At 39.5% G+C, this 22,366-nt stretch overlaps 1 protein-coding gene and 1 long non-coding RNA gene across 3 annotated transcripts in view; one reads left to right on the top strand and one right to left on the bottom strand.

Annotated features, from left to right (window-relative positions):
* Nucleotides 1–16,556, bottom strand: part of LOC144283192 (uncharacterized) — a 36,858-nt gene extending 20,302 nt beyond the window's left edge. Inside the window, exons 1-3 of the long non-coding RNA XR_013351612.1 lie at nt 16,330–16,556; nt 6,907–7,040; nt 4,284–4,432 (exon numbers count right to left, since the gene is read on the bottom strand). This is a non-coding gene — a long non-coding RNA (uncharacterized LOC144283192). The remainder of the gene's footprint in view (nt 1–4,283; nt 4,433–6,906; nt 7,041–16,329) is intronic.
* A 493-nt stretch (nt 16,557–17,049) lies between these two features.
* SYBU (syntabulin) overlaps nt 17,050–22,366 on the top strand; it is a 109,465-nt gene continuing 104,148 nt past the window's right edge. For both annotated transcript variants that reach the window (XM_077847002.1, XM_077847001.1), the window contains exon 1: nt 17,050–17,186. The gene's annotated coding sequence lies outside the window, so the exon portion shown is untranslated. The remainder of the gene's footprint in view (nt 17,187–22,366) is intronic.

The raw sequence follows: 22,366 nt of genomic DNA, 5'->3' as shown, positions 1-22,366 counted from the left end.
TCCATTTGATTATTTCACATGGCATCACCTAAGAGGGACTGTGTACTAGTTTAAGCTTATTTCCTGAAACCCAAGAAATTTAAATGTTTCCAAAAAAGTACCAGTCTGAAAGAAATATGAGCAAAGTTGTAATGGTGGACTGTAAAAATAATAAGATGGCATAAGTATTTCCAAGAAAAGTTTAATGCCTCCATTTAATAGGATGCGGGCTTTACAAATGAATAAATCTCCCATGAGTTAATGTCTAGTAATATATGTGACCATTCACATACATCAATTATATAGCATGATAAATAGCACTTTTAAGAGCATGTGAATATATTTTACAGGATTAATCCTGTACAACCCATGGAATTTTATAGATTCCCAATTCAGTAGCTTTTGTTTGATATTTAAGTGGGTTTTTCCTCTATCTGATCCATGGTAACATTTTGTGGACTTTATCCATATTTAGTCCATTCTCAAAATATACATCTTTTACTTGGCTTAGTCCAACACCTTGAAACAGAATGGCAGCCAATAGATTTTGACATATGAAATTATCTGCTGTAGCTAAATCATTCATTCAACCTTTGTGGTGTCATCTTCCAAGTGCTGTGTGGTCCAGGCACTGTGCTAGGCACAGATAAAGCAGCTGAATAACTGTAGGCCACCTGTATATGAGCAGGGCAGCTTGGTGTGGTCATACCATGGAATGCTCATACTTGTGAAGAATGAAAACGTTTCTTTTTTTTTTTATAAATTTATTTTATTTTTTTGGTGTTCAATTTGCCAGCATATAGAATAACACCCAGTGCTCATCCCATCAAGTGCCCCCCTCAGTGCCCATCACCCAGTCAGCCTCACCCCCCCACCCACCTCCCCTTCCACCACCCCTACTTTGTTTCCCAGAGTTAGGAGTCTCTCATGTTCTGTCTCCCTTTCTGATATTTCCCACTCATTTTTTCTCCTTTCCCCTTTATTCCCTTTCACTATTTTTTATATTCCTCAAATGAATGAGACCATATAATGTTTGTCCTTCTCCGATTGACTTATTTCACTCAGCATAATATCCTCCAGGTTCATCCACGTCAAACCAAATGGTGGGTATTTGTCATTTCTAATGGCTGAGTAATATTCCATTGTATACATAGACCACATCTTCTTTATCCATTCATCTTTCAATGGACACCGAGGCTCCTTTCACAGTTTGGCTATTGTGGACATTGCTGCTATAAACATCGGGGTGCAGGTGTCCAGGCATTTCATTGCATCTGTATTTTGAAAACAACGTTTCTGACACTGTGCTTATTAGCACTGGGTGTTATAAGAATGAATGAGATAAGGTCCCTACCTCGGAAAAGCTCACAGGCCTTGGAAGTGAGAAGCATATAAGTGTATCATAAGTGTAAGATAAGTGTATCATAAAAAAGGTCTGAACTGAATGCTATAGCTGGAGAGGAAACCACATGTTCTGCATTATAAAAATCAGAAAGTTTTAAAGAAGCAATACAGAGCTGGTGGTAAAGACAGAAAAGGTCACTCAAAGCAAGGAAACTACATATGAAAAGTATGGGGGGGACTCATCTTCTCCTGTTTTCCAAGTTCCTATTCAAGTCATAAACAGGGACTTCAGTCCTCTTAGAGATCTTGAGAAGTTTCTTTTGACCTCTCACTCATTCCACCCTAGATGAAACCATAGCTGAGGGGATTGATAAGACTGGTGAGACTCAGTTCATGTGCTCATTTCTTATAAGCAGCAGCAATGCTCCTCCAAGGTATGCCAGCTCAAGATTTCCCTGGACCCCTGTGGGAGACCTACAGTTATCCAGTTGCTTCATCCATGACCAGCTAGGTATGCTCAGTTCAGAACACTGATTCCAAGCTGCCTCTTCCTAATCTGTATTACTTATAATAAAATTGATTTATTGATCCTTGCCTCCCATGGTTCTTCAATTGTTTCAGAACCTGGAAAGGAGAACTGTTCTCCTCTTCAGGTGACTCTCAAATCCCAGTACAAAGGTTCTCATTGTTTGTGAGTTTGATGTGTAACAAAAATGTTGGGAAATATAGCATGACCAATGTATAGAGGAAATTATGGGGAAGGTAGAATTGAAGAGGGAGTTGGAAGATGGATTGTGAAGGATATTTTATATTATGACAAGGAAAATTTACTTCATCTTATCATCAATTAGGACATTGTAGGGATCCTCAAGCAAGGTAATAAGACGATCAGATTTGTTTTGAACATATTAACTCTCGCAGTAAAATGATGGATTAATAAGTCATATGATGACATACAATCAATGAGCTATTTCTACTCTGCAATTAGCTATATGACTTTGGTCCAGTAACTTAACATCTCTCAGTTTCAGTTTAACCACCCTCTGTGTGGACAGTACCTAGCTCATAGTGTTGATCTGAAGATTAATCGAATGAGAAATTAGATGCGTATAGTAAGCAATGAATAACGGTGGCCTCTATAAGTCCTCTAACATTTGAGATCCTACTTGTCATGTCTAATGTAAAACATCTCGGGTAATCATTAGTGCAGCAGTAGTGTTTCAAGTAATCTTTAGTGTAGCAATTTTGCTCAACTTCAACCCATGCTATCCATCAAAACGAATCAAGAAACTTTTTTGGCAACCTCCAGTCCCTGGCAGGAAACCTCTTCTACTTCCTGCTGCAGTTCGAACCAGTCTAGGCCTGCAAGTGCAAGCAAGTAAATGCATGAAAACAGAGGAGGTGACGCTCATGGGAACAAGAACAAGAATAGCACAAGATCTCTGGCAAATAATACCAGACGTCTACAAAGATGCAAAACCACTCACAAGCAATATTTACATTAAGTATTACTAAAACATAATTTTATATTCAAGAAACTGTGACAATGACTGAACTATATGAAAAATGAGTAACGTGACTTAAAAAGAAAAATGAGGGTGGCTCAGTAGCTGAGCATCTGCCTTTGGCTCAGGTTGTGATCCTGAGGTCCTGGGACCGAGTCCTGCATCAGGCTCCCTAGAGGAAGTCTGTCTCTCCCTATGTCTATGTCTTTGCCTCTTTCTCTCTGTTCTCATGAGTAATGAAATAAAATCTTTTTTAAAAAATGAAACATGAAGAGTAGCTACTCCTCATGTTTCATTCATTCATTCATTCATCTAATATCAATTATTGAATGCTTTCAATTGTCAATTACTGGGCTAGGCACTAGATATCAGGACAAAAATAGAGTCTCCTAGGATCTTATTTTCTAGCAGGAGTAACAAAGATGGAACTATTAGAACATGATACATGAAGTCCTATGATAGAGTTAACATTAGGGTGTCAGGAAAGACATCCCAATGTGAAACTTTGAAAAGTTCACAGGAATTAGAATGAAATCTACTGTGAATGAGTACCATCTGCAAGGACAAGATGGCAAGAGAGGGCAAGGCATGTTTAAAAATTCAAAAGTAATTCAATATGGCTAGAGCATATGTTGTGAGGTTGGGAAAGCTGCAGCTATAGAGACAGTCTAAGGACCTCTAATGAAAGGCTACGGTAAAATATTTGGATTTTATCCAAAAGGTAATTCTTTCTGACTTCTAATAATTTTAAATAATACACTCAAGGATCTGCAACAGAAAATGCAACGTGAAATAGAAAACTAAATAACACATATGAATTCAGACATGCAATTATCCATGCATTGTCAGATAAAGATTCTGGCTAAGAAGGAGCTGGTTAGACCAGTTCTAAAAATACAAGGGAGCCCCTTTTTAGGGGGATAGTTCCAAATGTTTACATCAAAATTTATTTTGTGTGTTCCAGTTCCAGGATTTAGTATTTAAAAAATCATCTTAAAGTCTATAAAGGTCACAGCAAGGGCTAGACAAACTAACTTTATTAATGTTTTAAAAAATAAATCTTACAACATCTCAGAATGAAGGAAGAGCAGAATAAAGAATTATCACATCAAACAAGAAGGATGTATTGATTTAACTACAAAATGGTTAGAGATTACTGTTTTGTGATAGCCATACACTCGCTACTATCAGTTTAGGGAATAGTCCCAGTAAAGACCTTAAGGAAGTTTATTTAGTGATTTTATATCTTTTTCTACCCAAATATCCATTAAATAAATTTTTCCCTGTTCTTAGTATGGTGGAGAAATATACCAAGTGGTTTCAAAACATTACAAATTTCAGATCAGCAACTTCTACCGGGCTCCCTGCCCTGACCGGCACGTCTTAGCCAACTCCCTTTCTCATTTCCTTCAGCAGCTATGCCAAATACATCTTCGTGTAAGTTTTCTTACTCACGTGCAACAAATTTCCTCATTCCTACTCACTGGATATAGGAACTGAGTAGGAGACGTTATACACACAGTTGACTACTGATTGTGAGATCAGTGGACAGCCAAGCAAACACTCACATTTAAGAGGTAACTGGATGAAGGTCTGAGAGAGAACTGAAAATAAAAGTACAAAATATGAAGAGGCAACCAGGTTTTAGCATTACCAAACTCAAACAGAATCAAATGCCACTGAGAAGTCATATATGTTAAGGGCCAAAGAGTCCACTGAGTATGGCAATATGATGATCATGGTAAACAGTGACTTTATTTCAAATAATTTCATTGGGGTGACAAGAATTGAAACCAGGTTGTAGTTGGCTGAACAGCAAATGAGAGTATCCAAGAGGAAAAAGCAAGTGCATACTACTCTTTCAAGAAGATTGTCTGTGAAACAGGGAAATGTCATGACTGATTTAGAGGGCTAGGACTAAAATAAGGTGTCATTGCAGATATGGCAATGGTGGTGATGGTAGTAGGGGTGGTGGAGGAGGTGGCAGGAATGATGGTGCAGATGACAGGTATGAAGGTGGTCATGACAGTGATGGTCTTGGAGGTGATGAAGAGGGTAGCGGTGGCAGAGATAGCAAAGGTGCTGGTGAAAATGCTGGTGGCAGTGGAGGAGGTGGTTGAAGTGATGATGCAGGTTGTAGTGGTGATAGTAGAAATGGAAATAGTAGTTTTAAATAAAGAAAACACCTGAGCATGTCCACTAAGGTGGATCAGTGAGAGAAAGAGAACAAAGGGGAAAAAAAGGATGGAGTAGGTCCCAAAGGAAAATAGACAAGGGGGTTAGAGCACAAGTGGAAGAACCAAACTGCAACACCATCTTCCATAGTTAAGATTCCCACAATGAACCACCTGCAGCTCTCCAAATGTGTCATGAGCTTCTGTGCTGCCCTGGCTTTGTACTGGAGCTATTCCCTTAGCCTAGAACATCCTTTCTACCTCTTGTCTTCTCTATATTCTATTTTTTCTTCAAAATAGAATTCTAAATCTATTTCTTCCATGAAGACTTTTCTAATCTACTCTCCTAGTTTCACAGGATGTCTATTATGCTTCCATAATATATCACCCTTGGTCCATCACAGGACTTTTCATACAATTTTGAAAACATTTTAATCTCCAGTAGAATGTAAGATCCATGAAAGCAAACACTGTGTTTCATTAGACTTTCATTTATGAATTCTACAAAGTTAACATAGCTCTACTACTACTACTACTAAAAATCTATTGAGCTCTGACCATGTGCCAACCAATAAAGAACAAATATTAACCCACCTGTTTTTATGAATAAAGTTTTATTGGAACACAGTCATACCCACTCATTTTTATATGGTCTATATCTGATTTCTCACTACATTGGCAAATTGAGTAGTTGAGACAGAGAATATATGGTCTGCAGATCCTAAAAACTAAAATGTTCATTAACTGTCCCTTTAGAGAAAGTCTTCCAAACTCTGGTTTAACCAGGAGAGATACAATAGTAAATCAACCCTGTCTCATAGGAGTTGATACTTCAGTGGGAGACAACACAGGCAATTATCATGCAATGGGAAATGTATTTTTATAGTAGAAATTAAAACTACTATTGGAGCACATAGAATGATTTAATCTAAACTTTAGGGGTGCAGAGTTTTTGATCTAGCATCTAGCACTGGCTAGCATACTAGTAGATGCTCTATAAGTAAATTCATTTTTGTTGAAGGGAAAAATTCATTTACAACGTGAAATACTCAAGCAAGATGCTAAGAGATAGAATTGAGACACTCTTCCAAAGGACTACTGGTATTTCCACTACCGGGAACTAAAGTCTCACTTATCACATTGTAAAGCTAAATTATCCAAATCTTTCAGACTTGCGTCCTGTTCCAAAGAGGCAAAACTCCAGCTGGGGTCTTCCCAGAAATAAAATAGGAAATCTGGTTCTGGTGCCTGGACTGAGAGGCTGATTCTAACACTTGCTGATAGCTGGGAGACCTATGTAATCTTCATATTGTTCTTTCAACTTCTTTCAGAAGGTTTTACTGTGAATTATTTTTATTTTTTTTTACTGTGAATTTTTAATGTAAAAGTCTAGCAAAAAGATGGCCTTAATATCCTCTTGCTTCTCTTTATTTTACATATACACATACACTCACATTTTATGTTATATTTAGTATTATTTCACAAATAATACATGTCTGTATCTATACATATATATACTATATATATATATATATATATATATACACACACACACACAGCCCACAAACCCTTCATACATACAATGGAATCATATCTTTAAGAAATATGTGCAGAACTCAAAAATAATACATTTATACTTATATATAAATTTATCCTACACCAGAGATGGCAAATAGGTTCTACTGAAGGGTCAGTGACAATTAATCACAGGGGCTTCACTGGGTTGAGCAAACTTGGGAGGCAACTTCTGAGCACATAAGAAGTAGAGGACTATAATTCTTTAGTGACTTTTGTCTTAGAGACTGGAGGTGACATGATGGACATTGGTCAACTTATTTGCCACCCCTGACTCTTAAGGATTTCACATTCACAAATTTCTTAAATATACTCTTGCCCCAACTTACCACATATAAATGTGACTGGCATACTAGTAGATGCTCTATAAGTAAATTAATTTTTGTTGAAGGGAAGAATTCATTTACAACGTGAAATACTCCCAAGAACTGAGGCAGGTGGAAAAGTTCTTGATGAGGATGACCTTGATGGAGAAAATAAGAATAATAATAACAACTTACTTCTGCAAAGCACTTTATTGATTTCAAAGTATCCTTGTGGGTGTTATCTCATTGAATCTCTGCCATTTTCTTTATTTATAGATTATGAAGCCCAAGTCAATAGGGCTCAGCAATTGCTCATCCATGGTCATGTGGGAATTATGGCAGTTACTAAACACAGGTTTGACTCCTAGCAGTCATACTTTTAGGGACTAAAAGGCAGCATCCCAGGTAATTGTGGTAGTGCACTGCTCTGAAGTAAGAGTGATTAGGTGTTATTACAAATTATTTTCTTCATTCACGTAATCAACACTAATCAAGTTCTTACTGTATGCAAGACATAATCATCAAGATTATGAAAGTAGTCTGAAAAGTTATGACAAGAGATTTTGAAGAAAAATGTTTTTTTTTTAAGAAAAATGTTATATGCAAGGCAAGAACTTACTACAACATTACAAGTATTAAAACGAATAGTCAATGTAATAACTATATGTCTGTCACATCCCATGGACCAGGCACTGTGCGCTAGGTGCCAGAGATACAAATAAGAAAAAAAAATCCCTAATGCTAAGGAGCTCACAGGTTTTTTTTTCTTAGTTCCCTAAATTAATTCCCAATCATTATAATAATTTGATTTCTATACAAATCACCTGGGAAATGTGTTAAACCTGAGAATTTTATTTATTTGGTGTCAAGGGGGCTCCAGAAATCTGAATTTTTAATAAGTCTCAAAATATCCGTAATGCAAATACTGCTCCATGAACTTCACTATGAAATTCATTATTAACCCTTTCAAAGATCCACATAGGCTGCATAAAATGTGGGAAGCTGGTTTCTGGTCTGCCAGTCTCCAAAAGAATGAATACCGGAGTTTTCTTCCACTCAGGCTTCCATGTTCAGTGCCACTTTTGAAATATTCTGTACACTGAAAACATGAATTCCATAAACCTCATCAAATTAATGATGATGTTCTATAATTATATCTATATCTGTTTTTGAATCTGCATCTATGCAGGTGTATATAAGCATACTGTGCACAATACACTGGTGCTTTAACATTGCTCAATAGCTTTTGAACAACCTTTCTAACTATAGCTGAATGACAATAAAATGCCCTAATCACACTCCTATGGTCATACATATGCATCATCAGCCAGCTGGGGGGCTACCCTAATCCATTCAGACACATATCTTAGAAACTTGCTCATTTGTTACTTATTTTCCACTTACAAATTGCCTTGATAGCCTTACTGTCTTGATTTACCTTGCATAAAATTGTTAAAGACATTCATTTTAATATGATATAAACCTACTCCCTTGCATGAAATCATGGCACTGTGCATGAGTATCTATATTTTGAGCAGACAATTATATCATGTGGCCATATGATGTAATACTATAAAGCTGTTGAAATAATTGTGTAGAATAGTAATAGACAAAATTATGTATGATATTCTGTGGAAGAATTAAGTAGCTAAATAGGTAATCCCAGTTTAACATAAAATATATATGCATATTTCATACTTATGTGTACATATAAAATATATGTATTCATTGAGAAGCACCTGGGTGGATCAGTCTGTTAAGCAGCTGCCTTCAGCTCAGGTCACTATCTCAGGGTCCTGGGATTGGGCCCTGAATCTGACTCCCTGCTTATTGGAAAGTCTGCTTTTCTTTCTCCCTCTGCCCCTCTCCTACCTCCCACTAGTGCATGCTCTCTCTCTCTCTGTCTCAAATAAACAAAATCTTTTTAAAAATAAATAAAATACATGTATTCATTGACAATGCAGGCATATTTGTCAAAATGGCTACCTCAGATAATAGGATAATAAGTAATTATTATTTTTCTGGGTATTTTGCACTTATGTATTTTCTAAATTTTCTACAATGTATTACTTTTTGATCAGAAGAAGGCATTATTTAGCAAGACAGTATATTCAGCATGCTTCTATTTTATTTTAAAAGTCACCCAGGAGGGATTGGGCGGCTCAATGATTGAGTGTCTACCTTTGGCTTAGGGCATGATCCTGGGGTTCCTGGGATCCAGTCCCACATCAGGCTCCCTGGAGGGAGCACAAAGAAGTAGAGGACTGCACACAAATATTACAGCATTTATCTTTGAATAAAAGATTACAAATGATTTTTTCTTCTTGGTGCCTTTCTTCATTTTTAATTTTCTATAGTATGTGTGTATGGTTTTATTTTTAAAAATAAAACAGAACTACAAAGAAAATCCTGAGCTGGATTAACAGAAATTATTCTCTAAAGGTAGAACATTAATCATTGTGAAACCTGGCCATTTGGGGGCACTAAGGGCCTTTTCTTATCACATACTTCACCTTAAGAAACACTATCACTGAAATCAATAATCTCTAGCCTCATTATTTCATCCTCTAAAAGAATTTTTACCCAAGAACAGCTTCCTTTGGCACACTACAGCAACTGTTACCAGACTAATAAATAAAGAGTATTGTGAAAGCAATGAAAGACCAATTTTCTAACACCCCGTAAAAAATTAAACATAATAAAAAATATGCTCTCAAGAGAATCTCAGTAAGAAAATCCAAATTGAGTGATGGTTTTAGGTATATATCTTAAAGTAGAAATATGAAGCCATTATCATTTAAGTTCAGCTCAGAATTTGAACCATAATGCACAAAATGAGAATCCATTTCTGCAGAGGAGTTGCTAGCATCTTCATCACAACAGTTCCTGAAATGGATCTGAGGCACACTTTTGGGCCCAAATAAAAGGAATAACAGTGTGGTCATGAACACTTTTCCTTTTAAAATGGTAGACATGACTCTAGCCTCAAAATGAGAAAAGATTCTCTATCCCTTTTGACAGGACACTGTTGATATAATGACAGTCAGCTAGCCTATGGCTGAGCAGCTTTGGGTGGCTTTAGTTTGAGTGGACAAGCTAAGACATGTTTGAATCACCTTACCCACACAGCAGCCTGACCAAGAAAACCCTCTACATAAAAACAAATCCCCCCCGCCTTTTTTAACACCATGGCTTGGAGGCAGTCTATGTGATGGGGACTCTCAAATGTTTACCTCCAGCCTGGACCTCTCCTTTGAGCTCAGACTTTCATTCCACAGCTCCATGTGGATGTCTGAATGTCTGATCATTATTTGGCATTTCATATGCCCAAAACAGAACTAATTACTTCTCCCATCTCCATCACAACCCCCACCACAACCACATGCTGTGCCATCCACCCCCATCCATTCAGTTATTCAGATCAAAACCTTGGCATCATTTCCATATTGCCTATTTTAACTTCTTATAAACATTTGTCAGTGTCTATAATGATCCTGTTTGTTCACATAACTTTTATCTCTCTCCATTAGAATATCAGTCCTCTCAGGGCAGGAATGCAATCTGTTTTGTTCAACACTACATTTCCAGCATTTAAAATAGTGCCTGACATACAGTAGGTATTCAATAAATATTTACTGCATGACTGCCTATTCCTATGATATTGCTTTCAAAGTTTAGAATTTCCAATGATATTTTTAGGGATGTTCTGTGACTGTGGACAATTTACTTTTGGGGGAGCATTTGTTTCTTCATTTATAGATAGGAGAAATTAAATAACGTATAATTTTCCTACTTATGCTAAAACTCCATAACTCTGTGACCAAAGGTTACTTGACATAAAATATTCCTTTCCCATTCAATTCACCATGTGGCTTCCATTTAGCTTTTTTCTTATTGACATATACATCAATGTATATGTAATCATAATTCTCAAAGCACTTTGGTTTCCATTATTTCCTCTGACACTTCAAACTCTTGGAGCCTTACATTTATTATTTGTTTTTTTTTCATTTCTACTTTATAGATAAATGACTACAAGCTCAGAGAGGGTAGATGAGTTGACCAAACACACCATGCATCTTATTTCACTTAACCAATCTGTTATGAATAAAAGTTCTTGGCTTGGATAATAGTTTAAATATTTTTATAGTTTATGGTATATATCAAGGAATTATAATAAATAAACTTCCTCTGAATTTTTTTCAATAAACATTAATCATCTATGTGTGGTTCAAGAGAGTGTAACATAGTTTTCGAGTCTCCCAAGGATTTTGATTAGACTCCAGCCCAGCCCTTTCTAGAAGAAAAGAGAAAGCTACTAGCATGTTTTAGTTGAGTGCACAAGAGATGACAAAATCTACTCCCTGTCCATCCTGCAGTAGCACCTAATATTTCTCCCATTTGACTTATTCCTTTGAATAAAGGTATTACCTCCAGAAAGTTCCTGGAGTTAAACAGGAATACAGAATAATCAGAAATACTTGGGTTCAAATCCCCACTCCATCATTTACTACCTTTGTGACTGTAAAAATGTCATAAGCCTCCTTTTCTTCACCAGTAAAATGTACTAAGATTAACTACTTCTTAAGAAAAGTATAAAATTAAATTAAATGTTGTAAATTGGTGGCAGGTATATATAGTACACACTCAGCAAATGAGAACTCCTCCTCCTTCTGGCAACTTGGAGGAGTAACATATCAATCTAATCACACCTTAACAAACAAGCCTTAAGAAAGTGGAAAGAGGAAAAGGAAAACCAAGATGAGTCTAGAATACAGTATTGAGTAAACATTGCAAATGACTAAATTAATTATAGACAGGTACTAGTTCTACATAGTTTGATAAAAGCAGTGAAAAACTAGACTTCAAATATTCTTAGTGCAAGAAAATTACACTTTAGCCCCAGAAGAAAAGCTGGCATTTCTTTGTCAATACTGAATTTATTTTCCTATAACTTTCTTGTAGGACCATTTGGCTCCTGGGTACCCATTGAATCCTCCCACCTGTCAGCTGGTTATTTAATATCCTCAGGTCTAGAGAAATTAAAGGAGAATTTTCTCCAGTCTAATTCAAATCTAGAATCTAGAAAGAAACAACTGGGTAAGGGAGAGGGTTTTTTTTTTAGTAGCCATGAAGAATGCTCTCTCTTGCAAACATGAGTTTTGAGAAGGACTTTTGTGCCAGACAAAAGAAACAGAAAACTAAAGAACTGAAAAGCATGATTACTGCAACATCTCAAAGGCTGGATCAGAATATCTTTTAAAGTCTCTTTGATCTCCAAGATTCTATAAACCTCCCCGTTTAAACCTTCCTTCTAGGGATGCCTGGGTGGCTCAGCAGTTGAGTGTCTGCCTTTGGCTCAGGGTGTGATCCTGGGATCCAGGATCAAGTCCTGCATCGGGCTCCCTGCAGGGAGCCTGCTTCTCCCTCTGCCTCTCTCTGTGTCTCTCATGCATCAATAAATTAATCTTTAAAAAAATAAAAAATAAACCTTCCTTCTAAAATAAACTCTACACAGTTTCTACAATTACCCTGTCTTCCTGCAATATGTCTGGGAAAGCTTGAGTTGAGTGGTTTGTGCTTTCACAACTGTCTAGAGATATTTCTTGTGTTTTTAGTTTCAGAAGGTCATCTTATAGAAGATGCATTATGGAGGATGTATATTGACAATAAGTAAGAAACTAAGCTCCTACAGAAAAGCACCTCATTTTCTTCTATGGAGGCCACTGAGCCCATTCCAAGGAAAACTATTCCCGACAGGATTTTCCTCTCTCCTCTTCCCATCTTCTGGTCCATTTGACATTTCCCACTCAGAAACTCCACATTAGTACCATATCCACCCTTCCCTCTTCTCCACTTTACCACGCCTTGCCCTCACCCTCCAACATCATTCCAATTTATCTCACATTGTGCTTTGAAGGCCTCTGAATAAAAATCAAATAACCTTTCATTCCAAATACGTGGGAATCCCTATTTTATTTTTTTTTAATTTATTTTTATTGGTGTTCAATTTACTAACATGCAGAATAACCCCCAGTGACCGTCACCCATTCACTCCCACCCCCCGCCCTCCTCCCCTTCTACCACCCCTAGTTCGTTTCCCAGAGTTAGCAGTCTTTACGTTCTGTCTCCCTTTCTGATATTTCCCACACATTTCTTCTCCCTTCCCTTATATTCCCTTTCACTATTATTTATATTCCCCAAATGAATGAGAACATATAATGTTTGTCCTTCTCCAATTGACTGACTTCACTCAGCATAATACCCTCCAGTTCCATCCACGTTGAAGCAAATGGTGGGTATTTGTCGTTTCTAATGGCTGAGTAATATTCCATTGTATACATAGACCACATCTTCTTTATCCATTCATCTTTCGATGGACACCGAGGCTCCTTCCACAGTTTGGCTATTGTGGCCTTTGCTGCTATAAACATCGGGGTGCAGGTGTCCCGGCGTTTCATTGCATCTGAATCTTTGGGGTAAATCCCCAACAGTGCAATTGCTGGGTCGTAGGGCAGGTCTATTTTTAACTCTTTGAGGAACCTCCACACAGTTTTCCACAGTGGCTGCACCAGTTCACATTCCCACCAACAGTGCAAGAGGGTTCCCTTTTCTCCGCATCCTCTCCAACATTTGTGGTTTCCTGCCTTGTTAATTTTCCCCATTCTCACTGGTGTGAGGTGGTATCTCATTGTGGTTTTGATTTGTATTTCCCTGATGGCAAGTGATGCAGAGCATTTTCTCATGTGCATGTTGGCCATGTCTATGTCTTCCTCTGTGAGATTTCTCTTCATGTCTTTTGCCCATTTCATGATTGGATTGTTTGTTTCTTTGCTGTTGAGTTTAGTAAGTTCTTTATAGATCTTGGAAACTAGCCCTTTATCTGATAGGTCATTTGCAAATATCTTCTCCCATTCTGTAGGTTGTCTTTGAGTTTTGTTGACTGTATCCTTTGCTGTGCAAAAGCTTCTTATCTTGATGAAGTCCCAATAGTTCATTTTTGCTTTTGATTCTTTTGCCTTCGTGGATGTATCTTGCAAGAAGTTACTGTGGCCGAATTCAAAAAGGGTGTTGCCTGTGTTCTTCTCTAGGATTTTGATGGAATCTTGTCTCACATTTAGGTCTTTCACCCATTTTGAGTTTATCTTTGTGTATGGTGAAAGGGAGTGGTCTAGTTTCATTCTTCTGCATGTGGATGTCCAATTTTCCCAGCACCATTTATTGAAGAGACTGTCTTTCTTCCAATGGATAGTCTTTCCTCCTTTATCGAATATTAGATGACCATAAAGTTGAGGGTCCACTTCTGGGTTCTCTGTTCTGTTCCATTGATCTATGTGTCTGTTTTTGTGCCAGTACCACACTGTCTTGGTGACCACAGCTTTGTAGTACAACCTGAAATCTGGCATTGTGATGCCCCCAGATATGGTTTTCTTTTTTAAAATTCCCCTGGCTATTCGGGGTCTTTTCTGATTCCACACAAATCTTAAAATAATTTGTTCTAACTCTCTGAAGAAAGTCCATGGTATTTTGATAGGGATTGCATTAAACGTGTATATTGCCCTGGGTAACATTGACATTTTCACAATATTAATTCTGCCAATCCATGAACATGGAATATTTTTCCATCTCTTTGTGTCTTCCTCAATTTCTTTCAGAAGTGTTCTATAGTTTTGAGGGTATAGATCCTTTACATCTTTGGTTAGGTTTATTCCTAGGTATCTTATGCTTTTGGGTGCAATTGTAAATGGGAATCCCTGTTTTAAAGGAAGCTGTAAACCTGGGAGGGCATGAGACTGGTTATCTTTAACACAATAGTCCTATATTTCCAAGCACTTCCCTTTTTAGCCTCACAGCAATCTTATAAAGAACTAACAGGGATTCAGTGGGAAAAATGCATCAATGTTTGACTCAGAGAGTCGGGAAGCCTGGATTATGAGGAGAAGGAAGAGAAAAAACCAAATTTCCCAAAAGACCATAAGCCAAGCAGGTGAAGGATAGATATGCTGGTATAGGGAGAAGTTTTGACAAGAAGTCATAGGGGCAGATGCATCTCTCCGTAGGTCAATGGAGACTTAAACCACTGGTAGAACCTTGAAGAGGTTCTGGAGGCAAAGAGGGTGGGGTCACAGAGAACATGCTGCCACCTGGTGAAGTCAAGATTTGGCAAAAGAAGAATTTCTGTTGTGATGGGGTTTGATTATGTTAGGAATCTTCATTTTTCATGAAGGAGGGGTTTTCCAAGACTTAGAAAATATGAGACAAAATCTTAAAGTCTGAGCCTTATGATCAGACATAAGTAGAAAACAGACCAAAGAAAAATGAGCTGACACAACAGAATAAAATGTTTCGTGCATTTAGCATTTGCCAAGTAATGTGAGACTGATGGTTTCAACTGTGTAGAGTTCTCACACAAATAGAAGTCTGTTATATGTGAAGCTGACTGGGTGTGCTAAAAACTAGTGACTATGGTGAGAAGGGGAGCCAGGGAAAGGAGAAAGCAGTCAGGGTGAGGACTGGGATGCTGCCCTCCAGAACCACTCTGCTGTACAGAAAGCTCCCTTCAGGGGTAAAAATGAAGACTGATCTAGGAGTCAGCAAATAGTGGAACAAGGAAGTCACCAAGAAGAGCCCTTAGCCAAACTGTGGTGACTGCCCTTTGACCCTCAGCTATGGGAGAGCAGAATGATGAAATCAGTTCATCATGAGGCTCTTTAGGAAAGCTCAGTGCCCTGGATGGGGCTACCTGGGGCTCTGGCAATTCTGAGGAAAGTATTTTCCCACTAATTTCTTCAAACCTACCTTCCTAGAAAAGCAGGTAGAGGGGCTGATGAATTTTTGCATTTGGACCTACAAATCAGAATGGTTTTCTTCCTAGTCCTAAGCTTCCTTCAGCCTTACCTAAAGTCAATACAAACTAGATCTATGGGGACTCCTGGGTGGCTCAGCGGTTGAGCGTCTGCCTTTGGCCCAGGGCGTGATCCTGGAGTCCCAGGATCGAGTCCCACGTCGGGCTCCCTGCATGGAGCCTGCTTCTCCCTCTGCCTGTGTCTCTGCCTCTCTCTCTCTCATGAATAAGTAAATAAAATCTTAAAAAAAAAATAGATCTATGTTACACTGGCTTATTAAAGCTATCTGGAGTGTTTTTTAAAAGAATTATTATTATTTTTAAGATTATCCATTTACTTATTCATGAGAGACATAGAGAGAGAGGCAGACACAGGCAGGGGGAGAGGGGGAAGCAGGCTCCATGCAGGGAGCCCGACGCGGGACTCGATCTCGGGTCTCCAGGAGCACGGATCACGCCCTGGGCCAAAGGCAGGCGCTAACCGCTGAGCCACCCAGGCGTCCCTGTTATTATTACTTTTAACCCAGTGGCTATTACCGCCTTAGAGTTAGAAAGCGAATCGCCGCGTTTATCCTCAGAACCAGGAAATCCAACAGAGACACCTTGTTTAGAAGAGGCGTCCAAGGTCCCCGGCGAAGTGGGAAAGAGCTTGCGGCTTCAGGGTAGGTCTTCCTCCCAGGTTGGGGCAGCGTCTTGCTTAGCCGTCCCCAGGCGACAGGCTGTGGTCGCAGGAGGGCCCTTCCCCGGCAGAGGCTGTCCCCAAGGGCAGCTCAGGCCCACGCCGCGGTTGGCAGCGGTTTGCACCTGCACGCGGGGGCCGGGAGTGTTACCGGGCGGTGAAGCCCCGAGCGGACGCGGGCCGGGTCGCAGCTGCTCGGGCCGGCGGGCGCGGGACTGGGTCATGCAGGCGGCCCCTGCGGCCCCCGCGCTCGGCGGCTTCCCGCGCCCCGCGCGCACCCGGAGCCCCCGCAGTGCGCCGCCCCCGCCCCCGCCCCCGCCCCCGCCGCGAGCGCCTCCGGGACGCAGCTGCCGCGCCGTCCGCGCGTCTCCGGGGACCGGGACCGAGCCCGCAGGTCGAGGACCCCGGCAGCAGGCCCCCGGAGCCCCCCTGCGCGCGGCCGCCCCGGAGCCCCCGGCGCGGCGCCCCCCCTTCCCGCGCCCCGCCTCTCGCTCCGCGCCCCTCGCCCCGCAGCGTCCGCAACCTCTGCCGCGGCCGAACGGGCTGCCGAGGCCCCGGGGCCGCGGGCACCGCGAGCGCGGGCGGCCGAGCACCACGTGTCCCGCCCGGGCTGGCGCGGGCGGAGCGGGCCGGGCCCGGCTCCCCGCGCCTGAGCGCGCCCCTGCGCCGCCGCCCGCTCGCGTGCGCGGCCGACCCCGGCCCAGCCGGGCCCCGGCCTCCCGGGCGCGCGTGGATGCCTCGTCCTGGACCGCGCGATGGGCCCCTCCTGGGAGAGAGAGGGTAAGACCGGGCGCTTGTGCGGATCCCCACGTCGGTGCCCGCGGGCACCGCAGGGCGGCCAGGCCTCCTGGGTCCGTGGCGAGCGGAGGATACCGCAGACCTGCGCGGGCGGGGTGGGGCGTCAGGGTGCTCGCGGGCGCCCGGGAGGAGCTCGTGGGCAGTGGGCGCTCTCCGCACGGAGACGGGGTGACAGTGCCCCAGTCTGATGAGTCATGAGGTGGTTGGGCTAGGCTCCTTGCCGGGCAGGCAGGTTGACCAGGCCATAGGTTTTGGATCTCCCTTTACTAACTGTCCTCGGGAGCGGAACTTAGAAATGGTGCGTTTTGATGAGGAGGGTTTGGTGAAGAATTGGTGCTATCCAAAAAAAGAAAGCCTTTGTAGATCTTCCCAAAGACGTGGATGGCCCAAAGTCCCCAGACGACACTTTTCAAGTTTCTGCTTTCTTGGGGACTTTTCATACAAATTCTTCGAGGTGAAGAGGGTGGACCGAATTTCCACCAATATGATGTTGAAGAGCTCGGGTGATGAGCTCAAAACTCCTCAACAGGTTTGAATTTAAGAGGAGTATATTGTAGAGAAAGAGATCGGCAAGCTTAATATGGCACATAGGAAGAGACTATTAAAGCTTTAAGGGGAAGGAGGCACTTGGGAAAAACTGCTTCCCTGTTGTCTTTATGCTGTTCTACAGTGTGGAGCAAGGAGTGCTCTCTAAGACAGCAGGAAACTCCACTGCTAGGCTCCTTGCAGGTCCTCTGACCCCAGACCCTGGGCTGCAGAAGCAAAGAGCAGCTCCTGTGTCAATCTCCCTTCCCAGAAAGGGCCAAATGTGAACCCCAAGGTCCAGAATCTTCAACTTAAAGTTTCTGCTGCAGCATTGCGAGCTCAGATACATAGCCAGGCACATTTTAGGAATGTTGGCTTCTTCTTCCCCAAAAGATGCCCTTGGGAGCAAAGGGAGTCAGGTAATCTCAGTGCCAGGTTTTCTCCACCTGTGCATTTGGGAGAATAGTAGCCCCTGTCCCCATGAAAGATGGATCCAAGTCAGATCATGTTTCTATTTGCTTCAAATTTTAGAGCGGCAATATATTATCATAAGGCAGCTTTTTGTCACTTAAGTTGTTTGACAATGACACTATTTTAATGCAGAATACATTTAAATACATTCAATCCTTGTTGATCTCCACATACTTAAATCATACTTTCTTAACTTGGTTTGCATTTAATAATCTTTCAAGTGATATCATAATTGAGAACAGTAATCATGTGAGTTTTCAAATGCTGGTGCCCTTAAAAAAGAAAAGAAAGAAAAGAAAAGAAAAGAAAAGAAAAGAAAAGAAAAGAAAAGAAAAGAAAAGAAAAGAGTCCAAACCTTCATTTTTATAGAGGAGCTACTGAGGCTGTAGAAGGGAAGTGAATTGTCCAAGCATATGAATTAGCCAGTGACAAATTTAGAACCAGCCACCTCCTGACACCCAGTTCTGTGGTTTTCTCATATTTTAGTAAAAATGTGTAAGAGATATGCATAAATAAGTAATTTTACAGACACTGATTGGCAGGTCTTAGAGATGTGTGTGATTATAAAGAGGTGTCATGAAGGAGAGCTTTGTGATGATGAAATAGTTGTGTATCTTGATTGCGATGATGGCTATATGAGTCTATATATGTGATGAAATATCATAGGTTTACATACACATTGCACTAATGTCAGCCTCCTAGATTTGATATTATACTATAGTTATGTAAAATACAGTCATTGAGGGGAAACTGGGTGAAGGATATAGGGACTTCTCTACTATCTTAGAAACTTCCTATGAATCTATAATTATCTCAAAATAAAAAGGCTTTTTTTTAAAGTACTTTTGTAAGTGCTTCAAAATCCAACACTGACTATTTTGCTAAATCTGAATTGTACACAAAATTCCTTGCTTTGCTGTATATGCTATTTTAAGTATGTAATACAAACTAATACCTGCATATTTGCTCATTTCATATTTTAAAAAACCATGTGTACTTCTAAGGTTTATCTGCTCATGCTAGAACGTCAGGATATCCTGGAGATACTAAATAGCATCTTAGCAAGAGATAGTAATTTAAGGTAATTTATTTAAAATTTTGGAAAATAGGGAGAAAGTTTCACCTTTAAATAGTTATGTACTAAAATAACAGGTGTTTTTCTTTCTTTTTTTAAAAAAAACTATATGAGAAAAGAGGAGTAGGTGAGTATGGTAGGACCATAACAGTATTCCTAGAAATGCTTTCAAGGAGCTTTAACTCCTTCTGTTCTGCTGGTTCCAAAATGAACTTTTATAGCCATCAAACTTAAGTGGGAATATTTACTCATCAAGAAAGAAAAGACAGAATTGCCTGACTGGCTCAGTCGATGGAGCATGAGGTTCTTGATCTCCAGGTTGTGGGTTTGAGCCCCAATGTGAGTGTAGAGATTACTTAAAACTAAAATCTTAAAAAAAAAAAAAAAAGTATTTTCTGCATGAAAATACTGTGGTCTTAGATCTACAAATGGTCTTTTCTCAGCAGGATGCTTTCTGTGCTTCAGGAGATTAAATGGGTAGCTATCACCAAGCAGAAGTAATGAGAGGACATACAGTTCCTTTAGAAAGAAACTAATAGTCATAATAACTTTTTCTTTATGAGAATTCAGGATTACTAATTAATTAAAACATCTGAAAATTTTTTTGTGGATTTTTAGAGCTACTTCATCAATTCCAAAATGAGATATCTTTTATGGGGTGGCCAACATGCATGACAGAAGGCCTAGAACACAGTTCCAAAGGAGATGAAAAGCTAAAGCTTTGGTGTAGTCTTGTAGACTATGCTCCTTCCTTGCAGATTCTGGCAAAGGAAAGGAAAGTTCTTGTATACACACTTCTGATCAAAGAAATATCATTCATTCTCTGGCGCCCTTAGGTGGCTCAATTGGTTGAGCATGGGTCATGAGATCAAGCCCTGCCTAAGGCTCAGAGAGGAGTCTGTTTGATGATTTCACCCTTTTTTCTAATTTATTTAAGTTTATGAAAAGCTAATCAAAGATAATGTAGGACTTTGGGCTGCGGAGTCAGCAAAGTATTTAACATGTTGGTGCATGTGAAATACAACTATGTATATACACATACCTGTTGACTCTATATTCCATCTGGTTTAGCATTTTGTTCCAGTAGAGTGGCAATTGAATAATGAATATTTTAGAAAGAAAATTTGAATGAATGAATAAATGCATTAGGTAACAACACCTATTTGTCACAGTGTAATGTCCTGTTCACTCAAAGTAATTCATGCCCTATGCTAAATGCATAGGAAAGCTCCAGTATAAAGTTAGCCCACAAAGAGACACATTTATAGAGTGTCTATATAATTTAATGTCCAAACTGGGGCAAATATAGAATGCAAACTCCACAGACAAGATATTTTTTTATTCCTGTTTTATTCCCATCACTTAGGACAATGCTTGGCAATGCTAAGTTTTTAATAAAAATCTCAAATGAATGAGTAAATGAAAGAATACATGTATATATACCCATAAAAATATTTACATTTACGAGAAATTATTAACATTAAATTCAAAATTCAGCCCCAGATTATTTTTCCACGTGATCTTGTGAATTGCCAAATTGAGCGTAAGTAAAGTGAATACTTCTAGTACATGGGCAGTCCATTTCATCATTGGGAAGATCTAATTATCCTTATATTAAGATTAAATTTGAACTCACCTAATTGGAATGTCTCTACTGTCACCCTGCCAGAAATTCTTAATAATGATATCATATGAATCCTTGCCAGATTCCTCACTGTGATCCATATGTTTTGCCATGCGTCCCAAGTTGGCAGCCTATGGGCCAGATTCAGTCTGCAGTTACATTTTGTTTTGTTTTAAAAACCAGAGGAGTATTCACTAATAAAAAGTTGCAGTTAGGACTTTTTTTAATCAAGAGGATTTACAAATAAATCCCAGATTTCTGGTTTCCCTAGAAAATAAATAATAAAGTTAGAGCTGAGTAGTGATAGCTAAGCACAATCTCTTTTCTTCACAGAGCCCATTACCATTCTACTTAATAGTACACTGAGCCATTTAGCTCATTTGTGTTCATTACCTTGACTAAGTAAACTTCTAGGTTTGTGGCTTGTCCTATTTCTTAGGTTTACTAGTCTTAACCCCATCTTAAAAAGAAAAAAGAAAAAAAAAAAAAAGAAGCTAGGCTTGCCTCAGTTTGGAGCCCAAGCTGATTTCTAAGTGTTACATTTGCTGTCCTAAGAGCTCACAGACCATCTTTTTATTAATTTTTGCCAGAATATTGCCTAATGTTTCATTTAGTCTCACCAATGTTTTAGAGACTCTTTAATTTTTGAAACTCAGAACTACGTGCTTCCTTTCTAGATTTGTACCCTTTTGGCATCTCTCCTAATCTCCAAGACTCTTGAAAGATATTAACAGTGTTATCATAATCCTATCTGTAAAAGGTAAGATTATAAAATCTAGGACAGAATTTGTCTGTCAAATTAACTGAATACCTTCAGAGAAACTAGTAGCATCACTTGGCCTGAGCTTTAGTCTCCTTTGCCAAGTTTTATTTTATCCTTTTTAGTTTGGAGATCATTTTACTTGATAGAGAAATAAACGAGTAGCTACAGAGTTCTGTCTTCCCTTAGTCACCTATTAGTGAACTGAAACAAATAGTGATTTTCTGCTTTTCTTTCTTCAAACATAATTAAGATGAATATTGTTTTCATTCTTAATATTTTTGGAAGTCAGAGTTCAAACTCAGAACTGGTCTTCCTGATACTGTGAACCACAGATACTTGCTGTATCAAGTGTTCTTGGAACCAGAATTGGAATTGTATTTTCAATTTTTCACATTGTTAATAATAGTATTTATTATCATACTATTTAACTCAGATTTTAAATTGATTAAACATCACTATTTTGTGTGATTCATGGTGATAATGTGAAGGAGATATTACAAAATAATGTATACATTAAATACATGCAAAAATATCCTGAAAAGACCTTCTAAGTTGAATTTGTAAGATGAATACGGAATGGGAAAAAAGTGACAAGTTATCTATCTGTCTGAAACTATGGAATAAAATATGAACTTAATCTCAGAAGTGCACATATTTTCTTATTCCCTAAAGAAAACTGTAAACCTTTGGTGAACCAACCAAAG

This window comes from Canis aureus, chromosome 14 (genome assembly GCF_053574225.1).
Source record: "Canis aureus isolate CA01 chromosome 14, VMU_Caureus_v.1.0, whole genome shotgun sequence".
NCBI classification, from domain to species: Eukaryota; Metazoa; Chordata; class Mammalia; order Carnivora; family Canidae; genus Canis; species Canis aureus.
This window is presented reverse-complemented; position numbering and strand designations above follow the sequence as displayed.